Raw genomic sequence first — 12,184 nt, forward strand, 5'->3', positions numbered from 1 at the left:
TCGGGGCCCCTGAAGAGAGCGAGAGGGCTGAGTGGCGGCTTTGCCGGGGGGGCCTCCCCTGCTGCCTCCAGACCCCGGCACATCACATCGCTGTGGACACATGGCCGACGTGGGGGAGGAGCTCCCGGGAGCACGGCGGGAGTCTCTGCACTTTCCTCGGAATTAAATTCCGAAAAGAACTTTGAAAAGTGTGGTCATCTACAAATAACGGAATGCACGGATCTCAGGTGCACAGCTTGAGGGCTTTTGACAAATGTGTACACGCAGGTCACACCCCAATCAAGATCTAGAACTCTCCATCACCCCCAAAGTGTCCTGCCTCTTCTGGTTAATCCCCCAGAGGTGACCATTAGGCCAACTGTCACCAAGGCTGAGTCCCATCCGTTCTAGAATGTCACATGAATGGACTCACACCCCACGTGCCCTTTGTGTCTGGCTTCTCTCTCTCAGCCTGGGGAAACTGAGAGTCATCGGGCCGGTGTATCAACGGTCCGCTCGTGTTTGTTGTGAGCAGCACTCACTGCGTGAGGGTGCCAGTTTGTTCATCCATCCCCTGTTGGTGGACACTGCGGCTGTTTCCAGACTCCGGCTCCTACAGACGGAGCCGCTGGAAACGCTCACGCACGAGCCTTTGTGTGAGCGTAGTGCTTGCTTCTCCTGGCGAATCCTGGGCGTGGACGCTCGGGACACAGGGTGGGAGGAGGTAACTGGATAGAAGGGACTTGGGAGGGAGCAGTGAGAGAATCTGCTGCTGTTGTAGCTCCCCTTCTGTGGTGACTTGTTACAGCCGCCCGCGAAATGAGCACAACCATCGTCTCCGACGAAAACACCGAGGCCCCAAGACAGGACGTGACTGGCACGGACGTGCCTCTCGCAGCCTGCGTGGGGACAAACCCGTGTTTCAGCCCTTCCAGGAGGCCTGGAGGAATGCAGGACCCGCCCTCGGGCCTTGCCCATGGCATGTTGGCGACCGGCCAGCTGCTTTCCCTCCCAGAGCTAGAAGCTTCTATCAAGTGCCACGCTGTGCTGGATCTGAGTGAGCCCGGTTGGGGCCCCAGCACTCAGGAGGGGCAGGGGATTTGGGAACATTGATTCAGGCCTTCAACAAAGTTTTTGGAGCAACTCTGCAGCCTCGGGAGATGCAGAGATGAATAAGCCACTGTCTTGCCCCATAGAGCCCGTGGCCCTCTCCCTCGGACAGAGACAATCAGAGTGGGGATACTGTGCTTTAAGCACCACAAGCAAGGTGGGGCGGGGGGCTGGGAGGTCTCGCTGAGGTTGGGGAGACAGTTGTGGGGCTTTATAGGTGACAGTGGGGGAGGGCAGTGTCTTTGGGTTGAACCTTAAAGGACCAGCCCCGACTAGCCAGGTGGGGGTTGGGGAAAGGGACTGCCAGGATGGGGAAGAGCACATGCAAAGGCCCAGAGGCTTGTCCAGGGGACTGCAAGAGGAAATAACAAGCGATGGGTCAGCAGAGGCCAGATCACAAAAGGCCTCATCAGTCACGTCATGGAGGTGAGACCATATGCTGAAAGCCATGGGGAACCATTGAAAGACTTTAGGTAGGGAACTGATGTGAATAGATTTGCTTTCTAAAACAAGAAAAAATCACTATAAAACAAACAAAACCAAAACACACCGTGAGGGCAGAGTAGAGGGTGGCAGTATCGGGTAATGGTTAGAGAGCAGGCCTGGGAAACAGCCTGGGTTCCAATCCTGGCTCTGCCCCTTACTTATTGGGTAAGACTTTACTCTCTCTGTGCCTCAGTTTTCCTATCTGTAAAATAGGGATAAATTAGCATCTACATGATAAGGTTATTATGAGAATTAGAAGAGTGAATACCTGGAAGTTTCCCCAGCTGTCTGGCACAGGGTAAGAGGTGAACAAATGGTAACTCTTTAGGGAGAGAAATTGGGGACAAAGAGAGCAGTTGGGGCTCCTGCCGTCATCCAGGTGAGGGTGAGGGCTGGAGATAAAGCAGAGGGTGAGGGGTGCAGAGGCGGGCCGTGGACAGAGTCTGATGACGCCACCGACGCAGGAGGCCCAGGCGAGAGGCTGGGAGAGGGGCTTAACATGACGGTAGATTTCTCAGTCCTCGGTCACACCACCTTCCCCGCCCGATCCCAGAAAGTCTGCACGTAGTTCCCACGTCTGCCAGTTTCTGTGAAACTTTTGGCAGCAATTTATTTAAAAACCAAGAAATAAAAGAAACAGCAGCAATCAGAAACACCCGCTCCGCTTCCTGAGGGTGAGACGACCCAGCCTCCAGCGAGCAGGAGCCCCGAGGTGGTCCAGGCCCTGCCAACCTCCAGCCTGCGTGCAGCAGCACCCTGACGAACACGTCACGACCAGAGCTGGCTGCCTCGGCGTGGGCCTCCCGTGGGCAAGCAGCCCTCCAGACACAGGCAGGTTTGAGAGAGCAGGCTGCCCTGGCTGAAGCAGGGGCATTCAGCCCTCGTTTCTCCAGCCTGGGAAATGGGAAGAGGAGCAGGGGCGGGGAGGGAGGGGCCCCAAGCAGAGAAATAAAGAGACAGAGAGATGGCCATCGTTCCCCCACCCCTGCCGTCCCGTTCTCCGGGAGTTCCTGGACCAGGTTCCCAGGAAAGGAGCGGGCTGCGCATTGCATCACGGAGAAACGGAGATAACTCCCTTCTGCATGGACTCTAATAAGCAAGGGTCAGCTCTCTTCACATCGTTACCCATCACAGTCGTCGCTGAGCCCCTGGGTCAAGTTTCTGGGGCCAATCGAACGTCCCTGATGACTGGGAAGCTGGGTTTCTCGGGGCTGGTGTGTGCACTGGGGCCGTGGTGAGGACGGGCCGGCCTGTGCTCCTCCGGGCAGGAGAGGACCTGGAACTCGGTGTATTCCCAACGTCCTGGGCAAGACTGACCTTTGTTTCACCGGTTTCTACAAAACGCTCGTGAAAAAGTCAAGATCCTTCCGGACTCCTGTCTTAGCTCAGCGTCCGTATTTCCACCTCCTTGGCAGGACGTGTTCCCCCTTAAGAGATTTCTAATGGTTTTTCCCTTGTAAACATCGTCAGAGGGTCTCCCTACTTTATGAAGTGTGTCGGTGTCTGTCTGTTGATACTTCTTCCAACAGTTTGTCTGTAGGTCTACCCCATGGCAGAGGGTTAGCTCAGAGCTCCCCAAGTCATCACCAATAACATCAGCAACCACGAGAGCAACGTTGACTGAGAATGTCCTTGGAGATGGTTCCAAGGAGAATCTTCCCATCACCCCATAGACACCCTCCCCCCGCCACCCAAACAAATCTAAGTATCCAAAATGGGCTTGTTTTGTGTCATAAGAGGAATAATAGCCCCCAAAGATGTCCAAGGCCTCATCCCCGGAGCCTGTGACTGTGTCATCTTACATGACAGACGGGACTCTGAGGTGTGATTCTGTTAAGGTCTTCAGACGGGGACGTCGTCCCAGATTGCCTGGGTGGGCCCAGTGTCGTCACAGGGGTCCTCACAAGTGAAACAGGGAGGCGGGAGGGCCAGGGTCACGGAGAGATTTGAAGGTGCCACATGGCTGGTTTGAAGACGGAGGGAAGGGCTCCTGGGAGGAGGAAGGGGCCGGACTCCAGGAGCTGGAAAAGGCAGGGAACGGATTCTCCCCCGGAGCCTCCAGAAGGAGCACAGGCCTGCTGACACCTTGATTTCAGCCCTGTTAGGCCCACTTCAGACTTCTGAGCTCCAGACCTGCAGGAGAATAAATCTGTGTTACTTTAAGCCACTAGGTGCGTAGCCATTTGTTACAACAGCAAGAGGAAACTATGCAAACTCGGCTTTCAGACAGTCCCTCGGGCCCTCAATCACATAGATTCCAGGACCACCACTTCTCATGCCCCAGGGACACGACTCCCGCTTTAGACTCATTCCTTGTGTGAATCCTCATTCCCTCCTAGGCACTGGAGCTGTTGTTCCCGTTTCAAAGATGAGGGAACTTTGCCCAGGAACTTTGACTTTCTCCCCGCAGGAGGTCATTCTCCATCCCTCAGCCAGACTCCCCGAGTCACTGGCACCGCAGAAACTGGTCTGGGCGCCCCGGGCTCTGACATCGAGGTGAGACCCCCGGACCTTGGAATGCACGTTTCTCCTCTAGCCCCCTGCCCAGAAGATAGTGAATTTCATCTTGCAAATACAATGCAGCCAGAGCTGGACATGTTCCTTCCTTCATTTTTCATCTCTCTCTGCCCGTATCTGCGTTACAGCGTTTATCACTCGCGGCTCTTCTTCATACGATCAGTCTTCCCCGCCGGACCATGAGCTTTTGGAGACCAGGAGCACCTCTCGGTCATTCATTCCACATTCAGTACATACCTGCTGGGCACCCACTACGTGCCCGGCGCTGGTCCAGCTGCTGGGGAGACAGCGGTGAGAAGGCAGACAATAATTCCTGGCCTTGTGGAGTTCACATGCTGGACAGATAGACAGACAGCAAGCGATAAACACAGTACATGAGTAAATGGTGTAATATGTCAGAAGGTGACAGGCTGCATAGGAAAAAACTGAGTCGGGTAAAGGTGATAGGAGTCCAGGTGGGGGGGTGGGGATATGAGTTGACATTCAAATAGAGTGGGGCATAGGGCTTACTAAGAATGTGGCATTTGAGCAAAGACTTGAAAGACATAAGGAAACAAGGCATGGGGGAAGAGATCCTGGGGAAAGTGTTCCAGGGAGGGGGAACAGCAAGTGCAAAGGCCCTGAGGCAGGAATGTGCTTGGTGTGTTCAGGATCAGCAAGAGGGCCACTGTGGCTGGAGCAGCCTGAGCAGAGGGCAGAGCTGTAGACCAGGTCAGAGCAGTGATGAGGGGGGGCCAGATCTTGCAGGGCCTTATAGGGGCATTGTTATAACTTTGATGTCATCTTGGAGTGAAAAAATTTAACGACAACGCCTAGCATTAGTCCAGGCCCCTAGCCACACAGTAAATGTTTAAGCAGATAAAAAAATGCATGAGCAAATAAGACAGTCACAAAACGAAAGTTGTTCAAAGACTGGTATGAGCGGGAGGGAACCAGAGATAAGAGGTTTCTCCTTCTTTTCCGGGCCTCTCCTAATGCCCTGTATTCACGTCCTAGGGCTGCTGTAACAAATTACTACAACAACAAGTTTTTGCTTAAAACAGCAAAAACTTATTCTCTCACGGCTCTGGAGGCTAGACGTCTGAAATCAAGGTGTGGGCAGGGCGTTCCCTCTGAAGGCTCTGCAGGAGCGTCTGTTCAGAGCCTCTCTTCCGGCTTCTGGTGTGACCGGAGACCCTTGGCTTATAGACACGGCGTTCCCCTCTCTGCCTCTGTCCTCACGTGGCCTTCTCCCTGTGTCTGTGTCCTCACGTGGCCTCCTTGGAAGGACACCAGCCATTGGGATTGGGTCCACCCCACTCCAGCGTGACCTCATCTTAACTTGACCGCATCAGCAAAGACCCTAATTTCAAATAAGGTCGTCTGCACTGGTCCCTGGGGTTAGAGCCTATCTCTTTGGGGACACAATTCAACCCACTACGGGGCCCTTATTTGCCAATTATTTGTCCCTGTGTGTGTGTGTGTGCGTGTGTGTGCACGTGTGTGAGTGTGTTATAACTCAGGAGAGTTCATCCTGCCAGCTCACGTTTCAAAGGCCTGCACTGTTGATTGGGCTGCGTTTCTCCGACGCCCCAGCCGCAAGAGCCCACACTCACTCGTGCTGTGCAGGCTGCCTACATCATCACAGGACCCTCAGCTGGAACCTTCTCCGTGGCCGTGCGCGAGCCGGGCCAGCAGGCCGGGTCTCCCCGAGTCTGAGAGCCGAGGCTCTGGACTTCTTTTTGCTTGTCCCTTCCCAGATGACACCAGGCCCGCGCTCTGGGGCCCCGTCCTCAGGCAGGGCTCAGAGAGGTCTTCCAAGCGCTTCAGGGATCTCTCTTTTCCCACCGGCTCCACAACAGAGGGAGTCAGAGGTCTGGAGGTGACCAGACAGGCGGCCGTGTGACGGGGTGCCCGTCTGCCAGCAGGAGAATGGGCGGTCCACCACCAGGACCTGCGAGCTGGCGGGGCGGAGGGGAGTGAGGCCAGGTCTGCAGGGCCCAGGGGAGCGGGCAGCCGGGACGGCGGTTCCCTGGGGCCTCCAGGACACAGAGTCCCGCGGGGGGAGAGAGACCCAGCCCGCCAGGGCTCACCGTGGAATAGAGGGGACAGAGAGCCGAGACTCAAGCTGCGGGCCTTCCCGGCCCAGAGTCGCCCCTCCACGGCCCCGCTGAGGAGGCCCAGGCACGCTGCGGAGGGTCCCGGGGGCGTGCACCTTCGTCCCTGGCCGTTAGTGGACACGGAAGGGTTAACCCCCCTCAAGGAATGGAGAACCTCTTCGATGATTATCTTGAAGGATCAGACACCTCCTTTTACCACGACCACTGTGGGCTGAATGTCTGTGTCCCCCCAGAATTCAGAAGTTGAACCCCCAGCTCCTAAGGTGACGGTACTGGGGGGCCAGTGGGAGGTGATCGGGTCATGGCGGGGAGCCGTCACGACGGGACTAGCGCCCTCGTAAGAAGAGGCCGTGGGGAGCTTGCCTCCTCCCTCCGCCTCTCTCCACAGTGTGGGGACACAGCTAGGACCTACAGGGAGAGGGCCCTCACCGGGAACCCGGCCTCGCTGGCCCCTGGTCTCAGACATGCCGCCGGCAGAACCACGAGAAATAAACATCTGTTGTTGAAGCCCCCCATCAACGGTGTCTGGGGGGCAGCCGGCCGATCTAGGCTGACCTTGGTGGGAGCGACCGGGACTAGCCTGCACACATGCTCATGGCAGAGGCCCACGGAGCAAGTGGAACCCTGCCAGGCCCCTTGAGGTCTAGCCTGGGAACCTCTCTGCTATCATATCTGCCTCTTTCCTATTGGCCAAGGCAGGACACGTGGGCAAGCCCAGAGTTAGTGTGGGAGAGCGCCACGACGTTCTAAAGCCAAGAGCTTGGATCTGGGGCCGGGGCGAAGAAACGGGGCCATTTTGACCATCACTCACAGCCACCTTCCCTCAGTCCCCTCCAAGCTCCCCGTCTGCTCAGCACATCAGGACACGGTGAAGTCTGTCTTATCTGACTCAGGAGAGGACTTTCTGTTCACAAACTCTGGCATGCCACCCCTCAAAACGAATGTGTTTTTCTGTAATGCAATTTCATATCAAGCCCTCAATCTGACTATCGGCAGAATATAATCTCTGCCAATTTACGTCAGTTTGTTCAGATCAGAATGTTTTGGGGCAATTCATGGTTTCCCCTTCCCATTCCTTGATGGGATTGGGTTTGAGATCTAGGAGGCCCCTGGGACATTGGGGGCCCTGACTTTTGCTGAGATGTCTAAATTCCCGTGTTGTTGGTCCCCACAGCTCAGGGGACCCCTGTTTGCCTGTCTTGCCAGGCTGCCTCTGCCAGCCCTGACTCAGGACCGCCAGGCCCTGCTGGGGCGGGCAAGGGGCAGGTAGCACAGGGGCTCTCAGATGCCCTCCCTCCAGACTCTGTGCCCCGGGGAAGCCAGCGGGGAAGCATCGTTGCCTTCCTGACACTGCCCAGGCGGACTCAGTGTCTGCGGAAGGCCCGCCTCCTGGTTCATAAACAGCTATCTTTACAACTTTCACATGGGAGGGGTGGGGGAGCTCTCTGGGGTCTCTTTCATAAGGGCGCTAGTCCTATCATGAAGGCTCCACCCCCGTGACCTAATCACCTCCCAAATGCCCCATCTCCTGATACCATCACACTGGGCATTAGGATTTCACATACAAATTTTGGGGGACACAGACATTCAGTCTATAGCAAACGGATAACCAAGTTACCGTCTATTCATACAAAAGAATACTATACATCAAGGAAAAAGAACAAACCACTAATATGCCCCGTCATGTGGATGAATCTCAAGAATATGCTGAGCCAAAGAAGCCAGACACGAAAGAGCCCGTATTATACGACGCCATTTATGTTTTACTAAGTTGTTCTGTTTCTCCATCTTTAGGCGAGAAAATGAATCTTGGTTCATCTTTAGGCAAAAACCATCAGTGATGGTAGCAGTCCACGTGGTGGTTGCTCTGGGGTTACGACAGAGGAGGCTGAGGGGGCCACTGGGGGGGACGTATTCTCCTTCTTGACCTGGTGGTGGTCACTTCGGTGTATACATATGTACCAGCGCATCGAGCCGGGCATTTGACATGTGTGCACTTCACATGGGAAAATCGTACCCCAAAAATGAAGATAAGAAGGAGCAATTTAGTCTATATTCAGAGCCCACACAGGGGAGAGCAATGGAGGGGACTTGATAAGTGCTTTTAGAAGGAATTGAAGGGTGCCCGCTGCTTCCGGGGGTCGCCTGAGGTGTGAGAGTCGGGCCCCTGAGCCTCCGGGCGTCTGTTCCAGCTCCCTGAGTGGCCAAGTGTCCCCCGTGTCCTCAGGTTTGTCCCAGAAGGAAAAACACGCTGTGAGTCAGCACTGTCGACTTGGCAAAGGGCTCTCCCCACCTGTCACCTCATTTTCCCCAGACCCCTGAGAGGAGTAAGGAAGATGACCTCTTTTGCGTCTGTGCCCTCCGTGGACTTGGGGCCCCACCCCAGCTTCTCCTGCCTGTTCGAGTTCAGAGACCCCACAGTGAGGTCGTGCCTGGGGAGTCACCCCGCCGAGCAAGCCACCTCCTGCCAAAGACAATGTTCTGGTGTCCCCTCCTGCCTCTGTCACTTGGCCTCCATCAGCATAGAGGCCCAGCACGTGTGTCCCCCCGCCCTCCGGTTAGGACCACTGAGCAGAGGAATTTCCAGGGTGGGTGGAGCTGGAGAAGGCTCGAGCCAGGGCCAGGGTTGTAAAACCCCCCGGACCTCCCACGGCAGCAGGGTCCACACAGGGCCTGCCCTCGCCCCGACATTGGGGGCCATGTGGGCTTCGCTCAAGCCCAGATAGGACCGAGAAAGAGTGGCCAGTAGAGATACCCTCATGCACCCCCAAACTCCTGCTGAGCCTCCCTCTCAGTGGTGCTGGAGATCTCAGGGTTCACCCTAATGCGAGTTGAAAAGAACAACCTGGAAGGCATGCTCAGTATCCCCTTACCACCCAACCTGGAGCCAGGCGTGAAGAAGGGTGGCTGTCAGAGTGGCAGCTGCTGTTGAGTGACTTTGAACTTGAACTATTTTGTAATCCAGCTCGTAAATTGGCAGCTCAGCCTGGGGGACTCACCTCCGGGTCCGCGCGTGGAGTTTGCAGGGGGGGCCTGGGGGCTCCGGCACAATGCGGCATTTACAGGACCCGGCGTGTGTGTACCTGGGGATGGAGTGTGGTGGCTGGTGCCAAAGGGAGCGCGCCGTACATCTGGAAAGTGTCGGGTTTAATGCCCAAAGCCGCGGGCCCAGGTCAGCTAAAAGTCCAGGTTTGCTCCCAGCCGCAGCTGTGCAAACTCCCGCCGCTCGGGCTCTGCTGGGCTCACGTCAAGTTCCCTCAAAGACAGTGGCCCCTTTGTCAGATTCCCTTCCAACCCCCGTTTCAAAGTCCCCGGCCTGCCACGGGCCCCGCCACAAACAGCTGCGGGGCAGCGTCTGTCTGAGGCTGCATTCATCCCGCCACGAGAAGGAAAATATCGTAATTTAGGGGCGCACGTCTCTGGCTTGTCCGCCAGACGCCACCCCTCCCTCCTCCAGAAACCTCCATGTCCCGGCGGATTGTACACCCCCCACCCCGGGCATTGTTGGGGTGTCGCAAACAGCCCCCGGCACCTCCGACTCTCCCCCGGGGAGCCGGTTCCGCTTCATTCGGTTCTTGGTGGGTCGCTTGGGAAATCCTTTCTCTGTAAATGGGGTTTGGTTTGTGTTTGGAAGGGTAGTGGGAACACAACAGTGTGTGTGTGTGTGTGTGTGTGTGCACCGCATTCGTGCATAAGAGGTGAGGACAGATTCGGGGTCACTCGGAGACAACCAGTATCCCAGCCCGGGCTTGGGCCTGGAGCAGCGCGTGAGGCTTGCGTGCAGGTAGTGTGTTTGGGAGTGTGGTCCCCGAGAACAGGAGCGAGGGATGGCGGGGGGGGGGTGCAGGGAAGCGGGGGCACCATAAGAGCATCCGCATCAGCTGCAGCTCCGTCCTGCAGGAGTCTTACGAGACGCAACCTCGGAACTGCCCCCAGAAGCTGGGGAGGGGAAGCATTTGTCCGTGGGCGCTGTCCCCCTTTGGATGTCCTCCGTGGATGTTGACACCCCACGCTTCTGCTGAGAGGCCAGGCAGGCTCCTGCACGTTTCAGAAGCCCCAGGGGAGGCAGCAAGAGCTCTGAGCACTGAGGCAGGAGCCAGGCGAAGCCTGAGCAGGGCTGACGGCTGCAGCAGCCCTCGGGGACGACACGGGAGAGACGATCGGAGGTGGCAGACAGAGCAGGTCCAGTGCCTGCCCGCGCTGCGTCATCCCGGGGTTCAGCTCCTCCCACCTCGCAGCCCCGTGGGATGTCCCTGTGAACTGACCAAGGGAATGGGGTGCTGGGGCTCTTCAGTCTTAAGCCTTCTCCCCAGGAGGACTGGAAAAGCTCTACTCTCTCCTGAAGATAACCAGACACCAGGTCCCAGTAGTTTCCCAACGGTCTTAGCCTGGAAGGAAATTGGCATTGTTTGCACATTTGGTCATTTTTCAGGTGGAGAGAACTTGGAGCCATTGACGTTCAGAGTCCCGGGTTCCGTCTGCCTTGGAGGGAGGTGGGTGGCACCCCGAACAGCTCTGTTCGTCCTCTGTTGCCTAAGTTACAGCTCCCGCTGATGCCCCGAGTGGACCCACGCGATGATGGCGATGACAATGATAACAGCAGCTGACACTTCTACAGCACGTACTCCATGCCACCCACGTTCTCAGTCCGTTTCCCATACCAGCTCACTCAATTCTTACAACGACCTCACGCGGCAGATACTATTATGATCCCCTTTTTACAGACAAGGAAACTGAGGCACAAAGAGGCTGAGTAATAAATAATTACCAAGTAATAAATAATATGTCAGATGGTGACATGTATAGGCAATGCAGAGGCAGAATTCAAACCCAGACTCCTTAGGTAGGGCAGGCATTTTTTTAAATTAAAAAGCTATTATTTAGAGCAGTTTTAGGTTTACAGAAAATTGAGCAGAAGGTACAGAGAATTCCATATACCTTCTCCCCGGCCCCCTTCTCGCCACCCCTCCCCTAGTTTCCCCGGTTATTAACATCTTGCGTTAGTGAGACACATTTGTTACAATTGATGAATCAATACTGATACATTATTATTAACAAAGCCCATAGTTTCCATGAGGGTTCACTCTTTATTTTTTTTTTATTTTTATTTTTTGTGAGGAAGATCAGCCCTGAGCTAACATCCATGCCAATCCTCCTCTTTTTGCTGAGGAAGACTGGCCCTGGGCTAACATCCGTGCCCATCGTCCTCCATTTTATATGGGACGCCGCCACAGCATGGCCTGACAAGCAGTGCGTCAGGCTGCCGAACCCCGGGCCGCCACAGCGGAGCGCACACACTTAACCGCTTGTGCCACCGGGCTGGCCCCAGGGTTCATTCTTTGTGTTGTGTATTCTATGGGTTTGGACAAATCTATAATGTCGTGTATCCACCACTACAGTGTCATACAGAATAGTTTCACAGCCCTAAAAATCTGCTGTGTTCCACTGCCTCGTCCTTTCCCCCTCCAACCCCTGGCAACCACTGATCTCTTTACTTGTCTCTGTAGTTTTGCCTTTTCTAGAACATTGTATTGTGGGAATCATGCAGTATGCAGCCTTTTCAGATCGGCTGCTTTCACTTAGTCATATGCATTTAAGTTTCCTCTGTGTCTTTTTGTGGCTTGATAGCTCGTTTCTTTTTCTCGCTGAACAGTATTCCATTGTCTGGACGTACTGCAGTTTATTTATCCATCCACCTACTGAAAGACGTCTTGGTTGCTTCTAGGTTTTGGTAGTTAAGAGTAGAGCTGCGATAAGAGCTGGACACTTTGCCCGCCATGCTCCCACGTTTTCCCATCCAAGAAGGATATTTCAAGCGGAAGGAACATATATCAAATCTCCAAGACGTAAAGAGCGTGGCATGTTTGGGGGACAATGCAGCAGCACAACGGTGGAAGGGGCAGGAGAGTAAGGGGCAGAACGGAAGTGGCTAGAAAGGGATCTTGTGATATTAAAATTGTAATGATAGTATCAGCTACCATTTACTGAGCACT

The sequence above is a fragment of the Ceratotherium simum genome, chromosome 35, assembly GCF_057802395.1.
Source record: "Ceratotherium simum simum isolate JZ-2026a chromosome 35, ASM5780239v1, whole genome shotgun sequence".
NCBI classification, from domain to species: domain Eukaryota; kingdom Metazoa; phylum Chordata; class Mammalia; order Perissodactyla; family Rhinocerotidae; genus Ceratotherium; species Ceratotherium simum.